Below are 19,260 nucleotides of genomic sequence, written 5' to 3'. Positions count from 1 at the left end.
TCCACACTAACATCAGTAGCACAGTCTCAATCAATGGATGGGAATCAGATAGCTTTCCTATTAAATCTGGAGTCAGACAGGGCTGCCCTCTCTCCCCTATCCTGTTTGTGTGTTGCGTAGAATCCTTTGCTGAGTCCATCAGGAAGGATCTGGGCATGGGAGGAGTGATGATCCCAGGCAATGGAGGCACTCAGGTCAAAGCCTCCCTGTACATGGATGATGTCATCGTCTTCAGCTTAGATCCGCTGTCGGTGCGCAGACTGACCCACATCTGCGACCAGTTCGAACTGGCCTTGGGAGCCAAGGTAAATCGTGGGAAGAGCAAGGCCATGTTCTTTGGAAACTGGGCTGACCAATCCTTTGTCCCCTTCACCGTCGGGGATAATGGCCTGAAGGTGCTGGGGATATGGTTCGGAGGGCCGGGGTATGCATTAGAAACTGGAAGGAGCGAGTGTCTATGGTGCAAAGAAAACTGGGCATGTGGGAGCGATGCTCCCTCTCCATTGCGGGTAAGAATCTGGTCATCAGGTATGAGGCACTCTCACTGTTACTGTATGTAGCGTAGGTCTGGCCCATTCCACACTCCTGCACGATAGCGATCACCTAAGCCATCTTTCGCTTTATCTGAAGGTCGAAAATGGATCGTGTCCGCAGGGATGCAGCGTACAAGTCTCTAGATAAGGGGGGAGAAAACATGCTCAACATCGCCCTCATCCTGATGGCCACCTTTGTGTGCAGCTGCATCAAGTTGTGCATAGACGGTCGGTACGCAAACACCAAGTGTCGCTACGGGCTGAGGTTCTACTATCCCCTGTGTTGTGAAGGATGGGTCTGGCCACACTGCCGCAGAATGCTCCAAGTAGTTGGATCCACCGCCTTTCTCTCGTGGAAAAATTTATGCAGAGAAACACCTTTGACCATAAGTCCACCAGGCAGTGGTCGGCACATAACGTCTCAGAGGCCCTGCGGGAAAAGGAAATGGTGGATCCTGTCAGATGGTTCCCCAAGCAGACTGTCAAAGTCATTTGGCAGAATGCCTCATCGCCAGAACTTTCCAACAAGCGCCTGTATGTAGCTTGGTTGGTGGTGAGAAAGGCCCTCCCCGTCAGATCCTTCCAACACACCAGGAGTCTCACCCCCTCTGCACGTTGCCCTTGAGGTGGCTGTGGTGAGGTTGAGACTGTTGTTCACCTCCTTGTGGATTGTGCCTTTGCAAAGAAGGTCTGGAGAGAGATGCAGTGGTTTCTGTCGAGGTTCATCCATCCTGACACAGGACACCATGCGCTATGGGTTGTTCCCAGGGTCACACACTGAGACAAAGATCAACTGCAGCTGGAGGATCATCAACTCGGTGAAAGATGCTCTTTGGTCTGCCCGAAACTTGTTGGTCTTCCAGTGCAAAAAGTTGTCCCCCACCGAGTGTTGCAGACTGGCACATTCCAAGGTCCAGGACTACGTGCTGAGGGACGCACTAAAGCTTGGGGCAGCTGCCGCAAAGGCGCAATGGGGAAAGGTTGCTGTCTAAGATCTTTCTGTCACAGTGCACCGAGGTGCTGGGAATTGTATAGACCCTTCGGGCTGTACCCTCACAATAAATGTATGCATTGAATACTAATTTTATTATAATTGTGTTGAAGTACCTCAGGGTGCAACATGATGTATGACGATAATTCCAATACCACTGCATTGTCTGACTGCCCGTAATGACCATATTGAAATGATTGTAATATTCGTTGATTGTATTGAAGCACCTCGTGATCCATGTGTAAAAGTTGCACTTTTTGTGATGGCGATTTAGAAATGTTTTGTAATGTTCTTCCAGATATTTTATGAATAAAGTATATTTTTCATAAAATAAAACAACTCCCTGATTTATCTCCTTTCAGGGGAAGACAGCACACAACTCCAGAGAGAGATAAAGAACCAGGTTTGGTTCTCAAATTGTAGCCACCCTAACTGATGCGGAGGAGGAGGCATTGGAAATCAGCCAGGTGGCAGAGAGATGGGGGTTTCCTATGTATCATGTGACAGAACTGAACATCACACTACCATTTGGCACACAACAGCTGCTGATGTTGATCCTCTGTCAACACTAATTGAAATGTCAAGATACATGATATAGACTTACAACATTTTCCCCATGGCAGTTCTAATTCATGTCTTTCATCCTTCGTGAGTAACGCAAGAGTGATGGAGGATCTGGAGCAGGAAGAGGCTGAGGAGTCCTTAGAGGTTGGTGCACCATCTGAGGTTGCACTGTCACATGACTCATGCACATCATCCATCAGCATAGTTACTACACCTTGGAGGGCAATGCATTAGAAATAGTTACATGATAAGGTGCACATCACATATGAGCAGGTGCTGGAGATAGGGATAGCAGTGGAGAGTCCTTGTAAGAGGGCGCAGAACACTCCTACCTCAGCTCAAGATGGAAATAGATACTGAGCCTCGGGGTCATCCACAAAGTGGACAATTATGGAGTCAGCATTTTCAGAGGTACTGATTGTACCTTTTGTTTTATTCTTTCATGGGATGTGGGCAATGCTGGCCAGGCCCGCATTTGTTGCTCATCTCTAATTGCTCTTGAGTAGCTAAGTGGATTCTTAGGCCATTTCAGTGGGCAGTTAAGAATCAATCACATTGCTGTGGGTCTGGAGTCATATGTAGGCCAGATCAGGTAAGGATGGGAGATTTCCTTTCCTAATGGATATTAGTGAATCAGATGGGGTTTTTTTTATGACAATTGACAATGGTTTCATGGCCATCATTAGACTTTTAATTCCAGGTTTTTATCCTGGGTGTCTGGATTACTAGTCCAGTGACAATATCACTGTGACACCACCTCCCTGAAAGTCTGTCTCTGTCTGAGTGTCATGATATCTCAGGCATTTTGTTGATGTCCATCTCCATGGAAAAGAGTGGCCACTGAATGAGAATCAGACATGGCAAGCAACCGAGTGCATGCTTGCCTGACCAGTGGTTTTCACACTCAATCTGCAGAAAGAGGAAAGCTTCGCCTTGGTCATTCCATGCCTCAGTAAAGCACAGCAAAATGTGTTCAAGCTCTTGGCTAGCAGGGAATTGCAGCTAAGCCATGAGAGGGAAAATGAAGAAAGGGTAAATAGCAGTATGGACTCATCTTAAGGTATTCCCATTCCTCGTCTCTTGTCCTTCCCCCATGCTCTCCCACATGCTGTCTTCTGCCCTGATGATGGAGTCTGCCACTGCACAGGTGCAGGTGAGGCAGCCATTGATGGAACCTCCATGGGCTCCACAAAACAGAAGACATCCACCATAGGCATCTCAGCTGTTGAGCAGGGAAATGAGCAGTCTGCCTTTCACTCTGCTGAAGTCACAGGGGTAGCATCACATGGGAGTAATAGGAAGCTAAAGAGGTCGACTTTGGAGTTGCACAAGGGAATTCACTTAAGTATAACAATGACAATATTATGTCTGTGGATATTTCAATGAATTAAGCACTTTATTTGAATTCTCTATTGTCCAGTCATCTCCATTGTTGCCTACCAAATTTCCACCGGATATTAGCCTTCAGGAGGATGGTATGACTAGTGTGGAAGAAGAGCAACACAGGTGTGAATGTGATGGAAGGACTTATGACTGTGGAATGATTTGTGTTGCGGGGGGGGGTGCAGAGTTCTCTGGTTCTCTGAAGACTTCCCTAGCAACCAGGCGAATGGCTGCAGGCACACTCACCACATCAGAGTCTTTCTGCATGAAGGAGGGGAACGATGCCAAGTGGTATACATCTTTCTCTTCCTGCAGCTCCAGTCCTATCTGCAGTGTGATGCTGTGCAAAAGGCATGGCAGACCGCTACCATTTGGGACACCCTTGCTGGTATGTACGGAAGCAAGCAGGATCATGTTGGTTCTTTAGCATGCTGGCATTTTTCAGGGATTTAACATGCCACCTGCATGCAAACCCATTCTCCCTTAGCAGTTAAAATTCTGCCTGCAGAGTCCATACCAGGAAATGCGGGTTAGAATATTTAATTTAATGTAAAAACATGCACAGAATGTGAAATAGAGAGAAGGGAAGAAAGATAGCATTAGGTGAGATAAAAGAGAAATAAAGAAAAATGTTTAAAAATTTTTAATCTGTTTAAAAATACAATTCAAAGGAATGAAAACCAACATTTTTAAAAGTAAATTTTCAGCACCAGAGAACATGTTCGGCAGAATTGAAAACAAAACGTGCTATTAAAAATTCACTAACACTGGAATGAACAGGTTCTAACTTTTTCTGGCATGTTTAGTGGGTAACTATTGAATAAGTACTGCCACTTAATGCTCTTCATATCTTTTAATGTTAAGTAACTTGACAAGGTACTGTTGTAGCTGAGGAATATAGCAAAACAGACAGTAATTTTCTGCTTTCCACATTTAACTGTGCATATGTTAGAAGGTAATGTCTGATTCACTCCAAAATAACAGTTAGCACAGTTGCCTCACCATTATTCCTACTGCAAAATCTAGACTAACATATTTGAACCCCTCATAAAGAGCTGTCTATTGATCAGTCATGTTCAAAAAATACAGTGGAACTTCCTCTGCACTGAACCACTTGGCAAGCATTTCTTTATATCTCATCCAGGCTGCACCTTTTTATTCATGCTTACACCATGTATAATTTGATTAACACCTGGGACAAATCCTTTTCTAGGCTAATTCATGGCTCAAACCAGCAAGTCTTGTTATGTAGTAAATTTGTTGCTGGCTATTTATCTTGAAGTTGGGGAAAGGAAGTCATCTTCTCACTTTCCTCTGGTTATTTCAAAACTATTATGTATTGGCACAGGGTGAAGACCTTGTTTTTGTCACATTAAAGTATTTTTGATACTTGTCAAACTGCTTTTATATAAAGATTCCTTAGCTTTGAGTACATATCAATATTAAATGCCATTAAATCTTGAAAACAGAAACTATAAAGCACAGCTTACATTTTACAAGATTAACCAACTTTGATATTTCATTGTCATACAGTTATAATTTTGTAATGTACTTCAAACCAACTGTTATTATATATTTTTTTAATATTATACCACAGGATCAAGAAAAAATCATCACAGGGAAATTTCATTTGGAATGAGGACTTTTTAAGCTCACTTGACTGATGCGAGAGTACTTTTCATTGTTACTCAAACTTTCCTTTAGGTGGCAATAGATATATGTAAATGGTTTTAGCAGTGTAATAAAATTAATAAATAGAAAACAAAATTGAGATCAACCTTTGTAAAACTTACTTTGTTTGTTTCCTATTTCCATACATTCATTATCAGGTATTAGAATGAAGATGCAAATAGGGCTTCATGTTTTCCACTTAAGGTATCACAGAGTAAACCATGAGAGACAAAGGGCGGAATTGTCCCAGATTTGCACTAAGTGCGGTAGTGGGTGGAAGAAACGACATTTTAACCGCTGGCCACAATGGTTGGTTTTCATGCTGTATAGTTTTAAACCCGCCACATTTCCCAGGAAAGACACTGTTTCAATGGCAGGTGGGCTCTCGTTTGCCCACCACGTTATCATCTCGCCGCTTCATCATGTCAGGTGCCATATTTAAAGTCTTCGTGCATGCATACATCTCAGTACTTCCGGCCCAGGACTACTGCAGGGAAGATGTCCAAAAGACTGCCACCCTCAGGTTTAGTGACGCATCACTGAAATGCCTTGTGGATGCCGTGGAGGCCTACTGAGATGTCCTCTAACCCCACCCTGGCCGCAGGACAGGCAGCAGCATGACCACGCAGGCTTGGAAGGTGGTAGCAGTGGTGATCAGTGTCAAGGCTGCACAGAAGAGGTTGGCCATCCAATGCAGACAGAGGATGAATTATTTCATCCATGCAGCCAGGGTATGGGCAACCATTTCATCACTCTAAACTCACACACTCAAGCCCATCACACATTTACTGGCATCTCACTCAATGCCAGCTAAAGGGATATCACTACCCATTCTCACACACATACCCTCATATGTCCATCTGGCTTTATCTCCTCTGGAGTCTGCCTCTTCAGCCCTCATTTTCTTGAGGCCACTTGCACAGATCAACATGTGCCTCCACACACACCATAGGATACCCTCCTTCCCCAATACAGCTCTCATCCTGCAGCCTCTTCCCTTGCCTGAGGCCACTTCTCCCCCTCCGCCTAGCAAGCCTTAGCCCTGCAACCTTTGAAAAGCCACCCACATATGGCTGAGCTGGTAGGTAGAGACCTGTTGTGTGCCCCCATAAAAGTGATGTGGTGCTCTGTGTGAAGCCTGGTACAGTGCTGCGAGTGCTGACTGAAGCAAGATAGGCAAACAAACCTTGAAGTCCCGAGTGAAGTGCAGCCCACCAGGTGCTGTTGTGAAACACATCGGCATGTTTTCCTGCTGATGTGTGCAGACAATCCAGCGGAGGGGGTGAGGGGGTCAACAATTCTGGCAGGCTGGTCTAATAATGATTTGCAAATGTATTACAATGAAGTTCCCAATGTCTGATGGCGGGAAACGCGGCCACTATTGGTGGGCAGAGCGGATGATTGCAAACTGGTTTCACGCCATCGTGAAACTGAGCATGTCATATTGTCCACTCATGCCACTGAACATGCTCGACGTCAGCAAGCAAGAAAAATCCTGGCCAAAGTGTGTTTAACAAACCAAACATTTGTTGTTTAACTGTATAATGTTGTCATAACATTATATGCTTTCCATGGGCTGGTACAACTAAAGGTACTCAGAATCTGCAATTCATATCAGTTTTCAGAAGACCAAACTTCACTAAAATGGCAGAGTTTGGAATGTGTCGATTGGTCTACCCTACTGTGTGGTGATAAGACTGATGTAGAAAAAAATGGAAAACTTTTAAGAACAAGACAAAAAATATAGAAGACAAATATATATCCAATGACAAAAGAAGGGACTGCAGTGAGAAAAAGCCAAGGTGTTTGACTGTATAGCAAGGCAAATAGGATGTAAATAGTAACTTGCTCATACAGAGCTTGAGTATTCCTGAAAAGAGAGACATGCAGTCAAAGCTTTTCATCTTGCACTTATCAGGACAGGTGCAAGAATTTCAAAGGGAACAACAATTAATACTGCATGAAAAAAGGGTGGTGATTGTTTGGCAAGTTAACTCTGATTGGTCAAGACATTGCCATAGTGAATGCACTAGGGAGCCTATGCTTTCAGATATTCAAAAAACGTGTGATGCCTGGCCTTATTCCTTTTGCTTGCACATGAATGTATGTAGCTTCTAGCACACCTAAGTGAGCTAAGTTGCAAGTCCAACTGATAACCTTAAGTTGGTGTAATTCTTAGCACATTCAGGATTGTTGCCCAATCCTGGAATTACATCTAAAATGTTGCCACTGCATAGTAGCAGCGTGGAACAGCTCGGTTCACATGTCGTTCAGACCTGAAAAGTACCAAATCTACCTCAAGTTACCCTGGAAGGTTAAAGCATCTCAAAAATTTAAGCAACAGGTGAAGCTAGCTGTTTCACGTATACAGTGGTAACACAAGTGATGTTTTCCACTAACAGGATGCTGCAGCCAAACCAAAATGACATGCTGCCTATCATACAAATGAGTAATGTGGTTTATGAATTTTGGTGATGGTGCAATGGCAGGTATGTATGCTGTATGCCCCAACGACTGGTGGATTGTATCAAACAGAACACTTTTTGGCTGTTTGCAATAGGCAGAGTACTGACTGTATTCAACCAGCCTGTGCTTGCAAACTCAGTACATTATGTCTAACATTAGATGTGATTCCGTGATTGGGTAGCATTTGCTGAAGAATCCCAAGTGTGCTAAGATTACTCTAATAATCAATTTAAGATTATCAGTCGGGCTCGCAATGTAGCTCACTTACGTTTGCTAGAAGCCACAGATATTCATATGCAGGGACTGGTTTGCTGCAGGCAAAAGGAATGCCCAGACATTGCACCTTTTTTGAATAAACAAAAGCATGGAGGACAATAACTCCCTGGTGCATTCACCATGACAATATCTTGACCAATCAGAGCCAACTTGCCAATCAGCACCGCTTTTCCCATGCAGTATAAATTATTGTTCCCTTAGAAATTTGGCTTTTTGCATCTGTCCTGATGAGTGCAAATCAATAAGCTATGACTGCTTGTCTCCTTTTTTCAGCAATACTCAAATAGGATGTAAACAAAGATGTTTCTATAAACATAAGGCATCTAGTACCCAACTAAACAGGGTTCATTATAAGGAACAGTTAAAGAAAATGAAGGCTGCTATTAGATAAGCTGAAAGGCTAATGGAAAAGCTGATTATAGACAATTGTGAAAGTAATGGGGAAAGCTTTTCATTTTTGTGAAGAGCCAGGGAACTGTCACAGACTGTATTGGGCTATTGACGGATGTTCAAGGTTACAAATGACACACTGGGTGTGGCAGAAATAGTAAATGAGTACTTGGACTAATATTCACTCCTGAAAGCAATGCTTGACTATTGGAATTAAATGTTTTTAATAAAAAAATGAATATTAAATTAGATATTGTTTTAGGTAGAATTAAGAACTTGAAAATGGATAGAGCAGCCAGACTGGATGTTTGCCACCTGAAGATCCACAGGTGGATGGAGAACATGTTGTGTGAATCCCTAACATTTATTTTTAATAACTCACTATTCCCATAGATGGGAAGGAGGCTAATGTAGTCCACATCTCTAAAAGGGAAATTATGGGCTGACATCAGTAATAGGAAAGATACTTGAGGGAGTAATTTGGGATGGAATGTATGATTATTTGGATAGAGAGGGACATATTGGGCACACCCAACATAGCTTCACAAAAAGGTTGTGCCTTATAAATCTGATTGTATTTTTTGAGGAAGCCACCAAGGCAGTGAATGAGGAAAGCCCAGTGGACAGTGCCTACTCAAACTGCTAAAAAAAAACTTTGAAAGGTACTGCACAAGAGGCTTCTCCACAACATTGAAGCCTCTGCTATTATTATTAAGTGGCAGTAAAGCAAAGCACATCAGGAGAATGTAGCATTTAAAAGCTGCACTAGAACTATGCAGCAGTGCCATTGCAGCATAGCAGAGACAAATACAGAGGCAGGGAAAATTCAAAAAGCAACATCATATCTAAATCATCACAAAGGATAAAGCAGCACAACCTGAGGCTTTCAAGGCAAGTTTTTAGGTTAAATAGTTACATATGATATTTGTATATTTAATTTTTTCAGCAGTTGATCAATTCATAAATTTAAAATCCTGAAAATAAGGGAGCACAAGCTTCAGCAAAAGAGATTTTAAAAAAATTCCCAAAATGATCATTCAAGGGATGAAGCTGACTGGTTGATATGTGTTTTTTTTTATCCAGATCAGATCATGGACAAGTATTAAGATTATTTCTGGTAAGTTTAAAAAGTGGTCTAGTAATTCAAGGCATTTAAACTATTTTCCAGTGTTTTAGCCTTAGTGCTAATTAGTGCATAGATAAGAAAAAAATTCTTACAACAAACTAAAAAGTGGATGTAAATAAGATGAATAATCTGGGCTAAGATATGGCAGAACATGTGTGTTTGAATGGAAATTTATGGACATTGAAACTGACCAAAATGAACACCTCAGCAGTAGATACCTTGTCTTGAATGTCTCCACTTCAGTCATTGGGCTGGATTTTTAAGTCCCACTTGAGATGGGAGGAGAGGCAGGTGGGAGCTGAAAATACTGGCACCAGCCAGCATGTTGATTCCCATTGTCATTACCAACATTGCCAAGTTTCACCAAGGAGAACATCCCCAAAAACCTGCCCGATCTATTAACAACTCCAATTAGAAAGAAAAAAGACTTCCATTTAAATACCACGTTTCATGACCACTGAATGCCTCAAATACTTTACAACCAATGAAGCCTGTTTGAAGTACAGTCACAGTTATAATTCAGGAAACACGGCACCCAATTTTGCGCACAGCAAGCTCCCACAAACAACAATGTGATAACAACCAGATAATCTGTTTTTGTGATGTTGGTTGAGGGATAACTAACACCAGAGATATCTCCCCTGCTTTTATTCAAAATAGTGAAATGGGACTGGATTTTATGTGTCACCAGTGGATGGGAAAGCAGATGGTTGGACCCCAAAGTACAGTGCTGTGCCAGCCATCGTGTGCCCACTGCCAGCCCCGTCACTATTTTATGAGTGGCAGTAGAGGTGTCGTGTGGGCTACCCACCCTTGGCTTAATTGAGGTCCTTAAGTGGGCAATTAATGCCCACTTAAGGGTCTTATCCTGCCACCACTCAGATGTAATGGGCAGCAGGAGAGACCTGTGCCCAATGTGCAGCTTGACTGGTTTGTCCCTGTGGGCTTCTGGCTAGTCAAAGGTGGGGGGGCTGCGCCCTTTCCAGACCCCCAGTGACAATCAGAGCCCTGCTCTCATAGTTTTGATCCCCACGTCCACCCTCCCCTCTTGCCTGTCCAGTATACCCCTCACCCCTCTTCACCAGTACCTGCCAGCCCCGACCCAGCGAGATCCCAGATTTACCTGGAAGCCCGGTCCATTGCTGGATGCCTCTTCAATGGCCTCAGTGCACTACTGACAATGGCCACTGCTCCTGGTGGCAGAGCCGGCACTGCAGATTTTCCAACCTGACAGCTCCATGAGATGGGATTTTCTTCTTGAATGGGGTAGAAGTCTCGTCTCAATAATGAAAGGCCTGTCGGCTGTAAAAGTAAAGTGGAATGAGCCGGCCAAGTGGAGGTGGGCCAGCCCCCGATATCTATTCTGGGGTGCATGGAGCCCGCACTCAGCATATAAACCAGCCCATGGGATCTTTTACATTCACCAGAGCAGGTACATGGGGCCTCAGTTTAACAAAAAAGGTCTTTGAGAGCTCATTGATTCACATGTTGATGTTTTAGTTGGGGTGCTCAAGCTGCACCCCGTGTCAGGGGCAGACCAGGTTTATGGAAACAGATGCACAATGGAGAGCCAGTAATGTGGGCCCCAGCAAATTAGGTGGGCACTTAAAAAGGGCTCAGTGGGTTTCTCTGCCATTGGCACACAAGTGCCATCAGGTCAGCGTAGGTTGTGGGGAGAGATTGGGCTGTGTAAGAGATTGTCACCTGCCTGGTATAAAAGGAGGGGGAAAGGCTTTCTAAAACAATGCAAATTCGGCAGTATCTGGCAATACAAGCACAACTCTCAGAATTTGGGTCCAGTGTTGATAAAGAGCAACATCCTCTGCAGGAAAGGCACGACTCTGGGAATCAATGGAGAGGGTCGGGGGGCAGTACGGCAATGGCTTCCACTCCTTCAATGTTCAACTGGTACTGGTCTGTCACCACAATAAGTGCTCACTTTCCTGGCAACTGCCATGATCACTTCATCCTCTGGCAGTGCAGGCTGCCACGGGTCTTCATTCCCCCACCACCTCACCAAACTATATGAATGGAATCTAGGAGACAAGGTATATCCCTTGAGGAGATGCCAGTAACCCCTCTATGGGAGCCCTAGACAGAGCCACAGAGGTGATCCAACCAATACACCTGCTCAGCAGGCCATCAGGCTTTTGAAGAAGTGGATTTGGTGCTTGGATCAGACTGCTGGAGCCCTGCAGTGCACTCCTGCAAAGGTCCCAAGCATTGTGGTTGTCTGCTAAGCTCTCAATAACATGGGCTTCAGAAAGGTGCGGTCTTTGAAGACAGTGATGCACTAGTTGAACACAGCTCATCAAAGGAAGAGGAAGAGCAAGAGGTAGATGAGGAAGAGGGAGAGAAGGAGGAGGAAGATGCAGAATAAAAAGGTACCCCAAGCACACAGGGAGGTGGATGAGCCTGATGAGAGGCTTGAAAGTCTCATCAGAATGTCACCAATGTCAGGAATCACCCAGTTCAGGGGCATTTCAGCTGAGCCCCTTTGACTCACAATGCACAGCATAGTAGGGACCTTTCTCTGAGCTTTCTACGAAAGCACTTCCATTGAAGATGCAGCCTGAAACAGCTTGATTCTTACTGCCAATTAAGTTTGCACGTCTGCCCAGAGGTTTCACTGTCACTGGTGCACCCCTTTACTACTTAATCCCTCTTTTCCTGCCCCACTATTAATAACAGGAGGCTCACATGTCTGGCTTCATGTGTCAATATGACATGGTGCTTAAAAAGACAAGAAGTGCTAAATTAAAGATGATAGACATCCCTGTCACCCACTCAGTGCTCTGTCCAACCCTGTGGTCTCTGCTTTGGGCCGCATCAGTACGGTGCCACCACCCCCCCCCCCCCCCCCCCCCCCCCCAACCCCCACCTTGTGTCATCGGATTCCAGCATGCGCTCCAAGTATTGCTGCATATGGCTCTCCATGAGGTTGACCTCTCTCTCCATGGAAGAGCTCATTCACTCAAAACTCTGAGCCACGGCAACACACATGAGCTGAATGGACTCGTCCTTTCTAAGCCCATGACTACACACTACCTCAAGGAATTCTGACGTGTGAGAGCACATCTGTGGTTGTTGGTCTAGGTAGAACCTCCTTTCTTGTTACTCCAAAGGCCTTACATCTGCACCCAACTGAGCATGGCCGTGTCTGTTCTTCATCTTCTGAAGGGGACCCACAGTTACCTTTCCTCTGTCACCTCCTCCTGCACACTCGTGACATGCTCATCACACTGTGCCACTTTACCTAATTGCGTGCAAAATCCCACCAAAGTGACTGTAGCTGCATTGGTGAAGGATGCATTTGTGAGGCAAATGGTACTTGACCTGAGATCTGCTCGAGCAGAGCTTGGCCTGGTGATGGTGTAGGATTTGATCTTTGCATCTTGACGTCTGTATCTATGGGACAACAAGAGATTATGAGATCTGGTCTTGGAGAGCAGAAGCCTCTGCAATGCTGAGGCTTCCCAATGCAGTTTGGATGGGCTGGAGCGCAATGTACCCCCTGAATGTACAAATTCCAGTTTCTATTCACCCTCTTCACCAGCTGCCTATCTAGCCTTCCCTGACTTGCTCATAGTCAGTGACCCTAGCAAGCTCCATGGACTGCTCTTCCAATATGGTTATGATGTCCAAGAAGAGAACTCCTCTTCCTTTCTGGGTCCTCTCACAGGCATTATGTGCCTGTTTCTCCTGCAAGGTCAAAAAAGAGAATTAAGGCACTGCTATTCTCTATGGACAATGCAAATATTTCATATGCATAAGAATCTGCTTGTATCAGTGCTGGCTGATCCTCAGAAGCATTCTGGCTCTCAGCCGGGGTCACTAAGTACCTTGGGCACGTATTCTTTACATGTTCAGGGGCAGTATGTGCTTTCAGGTTCCTCAGTTGGAGATTGAATACCTAGAATCCAAGTCATGAGGATCTGAGGTTGCATTCACCTTGCCTGGCTGAATAAGGTCGTTGAGCCTCTTCCACCACTGGGCCTGTTCCTCTGGTTCACACTCTGTCTGCTCATTGTCTACACCACCTTGATCCAGACCTGTCTACACCACCTTGATCCAGACCTGCTTGGTATGGGAGAATGGACTTCTGCCATTCTCCCGATAGAGAACCTCCCTCCTCTCTGTCACTGCCTCAAAGAGGGCCTCCAGGTCAGCACCCACAAAGCACAGGGCAGCTCTGCTCCAGGGTAATGCCGTCTGCTTCTCCTATTTATTCAGTGATAATATCACAGCAAACAATTCAGTGAAACTGCAGCAGCATCTGTTAGTTAGTAACATGACACAAAAACAATGGGCAATGTTTGAAAAAGAATTTAGTGACTCACAGAACTAGTTGTACCCCTAAGGGACAAGAGCTTGACTCACTAAGCAACTATGAATGACTAAAAATGTAAGAGATCACATAAAAGTAAAAGAAAAAAGCACATGAAGATAAAAAAGCACATGAAGATGTAAAAAATAGCACAGATCCTGGTGACTGGGAGAGATGCAAAGACGAGGCCCAGCCAATAGCTTCATCAATGACCTTCCCTCTATCAAAAGGTCAGAGTGGGCATGTTCACTGATGATTGCATAGTGTTCAGCAACATTCGCAGCTCCTCAGATACTGAAGCACCTCAGATACTGAAGCAGCCTGTGCCTGCATGCTACATGATCTGAGCAACATTCAGACTTGGGCTGGTAAGTAGCAAGTGACATTCACCACACACAAGCGCCAGACAATTACCACCTCCAACAAGAGAAAATCTAACCATCCCCACTTGACCACACCAGAAGAACACTGGCAGCAGCTGCATGGGAACACCACTACCTGCAAGTTCCCCTCCAAGCCACACGCCATCCTGACTTAGAACTACATCGCCATTTTTTCATGGTCACTGGGTCAAAATCCTGGAACTCCCTCCCTGACATCACTGTGGGTGTACCTACACCACAAGAAGACAGCTCACCAACACCTTATAAAAGGCAATTAGGGATGGGTTAAATGTCGGTCTTACCAGCAATGCTCAAATCCCATAAGTGAGTTAACATAAATTGACATCAGATCCTCTCAGTACCACAGTCTTTAGCTGGGATGTTCCACAACCTAACGTACAGATAGGGATTAAGCTAATGATCATAAAATCAGTATTGGAAGATTGTGGGCTGCACTTTACCAGCCTTCTGGGAGGTGGAATGCCTTGTAAAATAGGGGTGGAAGGCATCTGGAATGGAGCCCATCATCCTCCTGCTGCCTTGGGATATTCTCAGGGGCAGGAAACTCAAGTGGCACATCTGTCCACTGACCGAAGGGAGGCAGCCAAATAACCCAATAAAATGACATATTAAGAGCCACTTCCTGCTCCACTGGCATTTTACTGGCATTGGAAGGGGCCTCTACTGGGTGGAGAGGCCCTCAGGTAAACCCTGGTGACCTCCCAGTGGGTTCCAGGGGGACAAGGCCTCCTTTATGGCCTCTCCATGACCTACAGAGGGGCCCCCTGATGTCAATGGCCACCCTTATGTCTAAGGTAGTGAGCTGGAGGAATCACCACCACCACCACATCCTCAAGTTGTCATGATTTGTCTGTCTAAATCCGACTTATTAAATAAAAACTTACATTGCCTTGCCTTCGAGGGTGCTTTACCATGGACGCCAAGGTTGCCGAGATACCAGCCCTCACCTCTGCGAGGTGAGCTGCCTTCTTTGACTGGAAGGCGGTCCAGCCAGCAGGCTCTAAATTGGCCACCACTGGTTTAATTGCTGCCCAGAGTCTCACAGTCCAACTGTGCGGGATTGGGTCCAGCTTTTTGTCCCAGCAGCGGGACACACCTTATGGAAAAATTCCAGCCTATACTTCTGTGATTGTTTGGTATGGGATCTGAGGAAAAAATCTTTTTACTTGAATAGTTTTCATATTCTGTCTTTGAGTACTAGGGAACTGGTTCAAGCTGTAGTAATTGGATAATTAGGTAACTCAACTACATCAGAAAATTAACTGACTTAAAATCACCAAAGATGTAGTTCCTTCTGCTTAACAGTCTGATAAAAAGTGGCATGTAAAGGGTGCATAAAGATTATTTTGTTGATACAAGCTCTGGAAGCTGTTCAGACATTGCAATATAGGAGTTTACTATGTACTGAACATTTCACAAAATTTCATTTTGTGCAAGTTCCTTGTCATTTCATGGTTGACTGAAATTGATAGGTGAAATTTACGTTTCAAAAGTGTAATAACCATCAGAGAGCCAAATTCATAATAGCACCCTTTTATTACATTATCTGACACATAGCCTGGAGGTTCTTGGATGTAAGCCAGTTATCAAGCAGATCGTGTATTATAATTGGTAATTGTGATATCTAAACCCAGACTTCCTAAATTAACTTGCATGAATTCTGTATTAGGATTAGTGATAAAACTTACCTCCCTTAATAGCTACCTATTGCTACCTAGCAAGCTCTGCTGGAAGTCATTGAGCACAGATATCAAGTGACGACAGGATTGGGCTTGACTCTGTTGCCTCATCCAACCCCTGTCCCCCATCCCCTCACAGCTGGATATCCCACTGATACTCATTATCATGGCTCATTCATGAATATATTCAGAAGTGGAAGGACAAGGAGAAACCTGGTATTAAAAAGGATTTTTGAAATCTGTTAGAACATATTTTATCAGTAAAGTACTAATTTATTAAACTCTTTTATTAAACAATTAACAAAATCTATTTACTTTAGATAGGTAAAACCTCAACTAAAGTAGCACACAGAAGAATGTCATATAAATGCATTAAGTGATCATCTTCCAAAATACTCAACAGTAATTTCTAAGTTTACATGTTGCATTGGTATGTAACCCCTCCCTATATATTTTTATGTTTAATCTTTATGTTCAATAATTTATATCATGGTTGTGTAGTTAGGACTTACTATTTTGACTATGTAACCACAGTATAAATTACTGAACATTAAAATTAAACTTACAAATAAGGAGGGGTTACATTACTTCCCCCAATGTTAAAACACCAGAGTTTATATACCTATGTGGTCCTATGTAGCCTATAGCAGCAGCATAAAAATGAATACAAATGTGCCTATCTTAGATCTGATAGCATACATATTAGTTGAATTAATTGCAAAAAACCATACAATGGTAAGAAAACAAAATATAAACCTCATCAGCGATTAAGTCAGAATGTAAGATTCTAATTCTATGGAATTAGAATGAGACAGACAGAAAGAGTTTAAATAGAACTTGCAGAGACAGGGCCTACTATATTTTGGCATTCGGCCAGCTTGTTATTTTTAAGGATTGATGATATTTGTATTGTGGCAGCAGAGGATTTTCTTACAGCTGGCACTGACTTGCTCTGGAAACCATGTGCCATTACTTGTATATGGATTTGGCTTTTGGGAATTACAATGTTTTGCCGACTGCAACAGGTTCTATTTGTCAATGGTCAAATGTGGCCTGAGTGATTTTAGATAGCACTAAACATTTCAAGCATAGATGATAATTTATTCTAAAATCCAACCTGTACTGAGAAAACTTAACAATGAACAAAACAAGCTAATTACTGAGTGCATTTGGAAAACCATTCAGTGCCAGCATGTACTGAAAAATCGCATGCATGCTATTAGTGCATACTCAACAACAACAAATTATATTTATGTAGCACCTTTGATGTAATGAAATGTTTGAAGCCACTTCACTGGAGTATTGTGAAACAAAGTATGACACTGATCCAAATAAGGAGATATTAGGTCAGATAACCAAAAAGTTAGTCAAAGAGGTAGCTTTTAAGGAGTTTGTTAAAGGAGGAAAGTGAGGCGGAGAAATCTAAGGAGTGTTTTCCAGAGCTAAGTGACTGGGCAACTAAAGGTACAGTCACCAACAATGGTGGAGCAATTAAAATTGTGGATACTCAAGAGGTCAGAATCAGAGGAATGCAAATATCTTGGAGATTTGTGGGACTGGAAGAGATTAGAGAGTTGGGAAGGGTGAGACCATGGAGGGATTTGAAACAAGGATGAGAATTTTAATATCAGGACTGCGATAGCTTTGCAGGGCAAAAAGAGACTGGTGCATGCACATGGAGTTCAAATACCCAACTGAAGCTAGTTTAATCTGGGTTTTGTTTATATACATACATACACAAATGGCCACAAGAGGGTGCTATTACAAAGATATCACATGACTGGGAGCCAATGTGGGTCGTCAAACACACGGGTGATAGGGGAATGGGACCTGCTGCAAGTTAAGACACGGGCAGCAAATTTTTCAATGATCTCAAGTTTACAAAGGGTAGAATGTGGGAGACTAGCCAGAATCACATTGGAATAGTCAAGTCTAGAGGTAATGAAGGAATGAATAAGAGTTTCAGCAGCAGATGGGCTGAGATGGGACAAGGCTGGGTGATGTTACATAGGTAGAAATGGTGGTGGAAATGGGCAATTTTAGTTATGGTATGAGTCTGAGGTCAGAAGCTCATCTCATGATCAAATATGATACCAAGGTTGCGAAGAGACTAGCTTAATCTCAGACTGTAACAAGTGAGAGTGATGGAGTCAGTGTCTAGGGAACGGAGGTGGGAACGGGGACCAAAAACAATGGCTTCAGTGTTCCTAATATTTAATTAGAGGAAATTTCTGCTCCTCTGTTGCTGGATGTTGAATAAGCAGACTGATAATTTAGCAACAGTGTCATCAACATACTTATGAAAACTACTGCTGTGTCTTTGGATGGTATCACTGAGGGACAGCATGTAGATGAGAAAAAGGATGATGCCAAGGATACATCCTTGGGGGAACACCAGAGGTAATGGTGTGGTAGCAGGAAGGGAAGACATTGCAAGTGATTACTGGCTGTGGTTAGATAGATAAGAATGGAAGCAGGTGAGCGCAGTTCCACTAAGCTGGATGATGGCGAAGAGGTGTTGGAGGAGGATGGTGTGGTTAACCATGTCAAAGACCATAGATAGGTCAAGAAGGACAAGGAGGGATAGTTTATCTTTGTCATAGTCACATCAGATGTCATTTGTGACTTTGGTAAGAGCTGTTTCACAATGGGTGGAAAACTGATTGGAAAATAACATCTTTGTATTTTGGATCCATTATTGAATAAGAATTAGTGAGTTCTCCTGTCTGTATCTTCTGCTACTGTCAACATTTATAGAATCAAAAGACATTTGTAGCACAGAACTAACCTTTGGTCCATCAAATTTGTTCACTTGTTTTTCTTGTTTGATTCTGTCATTGGTATCTTCTTGGTTCAATGATGTCAGTTACTCCATAAGTAGCCTGAACAATCTTCTTTTACTGGGATTTGATTCACACTGGTCAATATCCACTTGTATGAAAACTTTGGAAGTGTAACAATAATATTCACTGGAGACCTGAAACCAGATATTCCTGTACTAAAACATTAAATCTGTTTCTCTCCAAAGATGCTGCCTGACCTGTTGAGTATTTCCAGCATTTTTTGTTTTTTTTTAATTATTCCTGCCTTTCTTTAAACTTTAAACTAATAAGTCGGGAGGAGGGTTCAATTGAAGGGAAGTTTAAAAAAATCAAAAAGAAATGAGAGAGCAGAGGTGCAGGGTAGTGAAGAAAGAGGTGAACGATAATCAAAGTGTGACAGGAAGGGACAGAAAATATAAGCAGAAGAGTGCAACAGAAACTAGAGCCAAAATGAGTGGTAATGGTAAAAAGTCAAAACTTAAGGCTCTTTATCTGAATGCATGCTACATTTGTAATAAGATAGATGAATTGACGGCACAAATAGAAATAAATGAATATGACTTGCTAGCTATTACAGGGACGTGGTTGCAGGGTGACCAAGACTGGGAACTCAATATTCAAGGGTATT

Source organism: Carcharodon carcharias, chromosome 11 (assembly GCF_017639515.1).
Source record: "Carcharodon carcharias isolate sCarCar2 chromosome 11, sCarCar2.pri, whole genome shotgun sequence".
NCBI lineage: Eukaryota > Metazoa > Chordata > Chondrichthyes > Lamniformes > Lamnidae > Carcharodon > Carcharodon carcharias.
The sequence above is the reverse complement of the archived record's forward strand: the minus strand, read 5'-3'. Positions refer to the sequence as shown.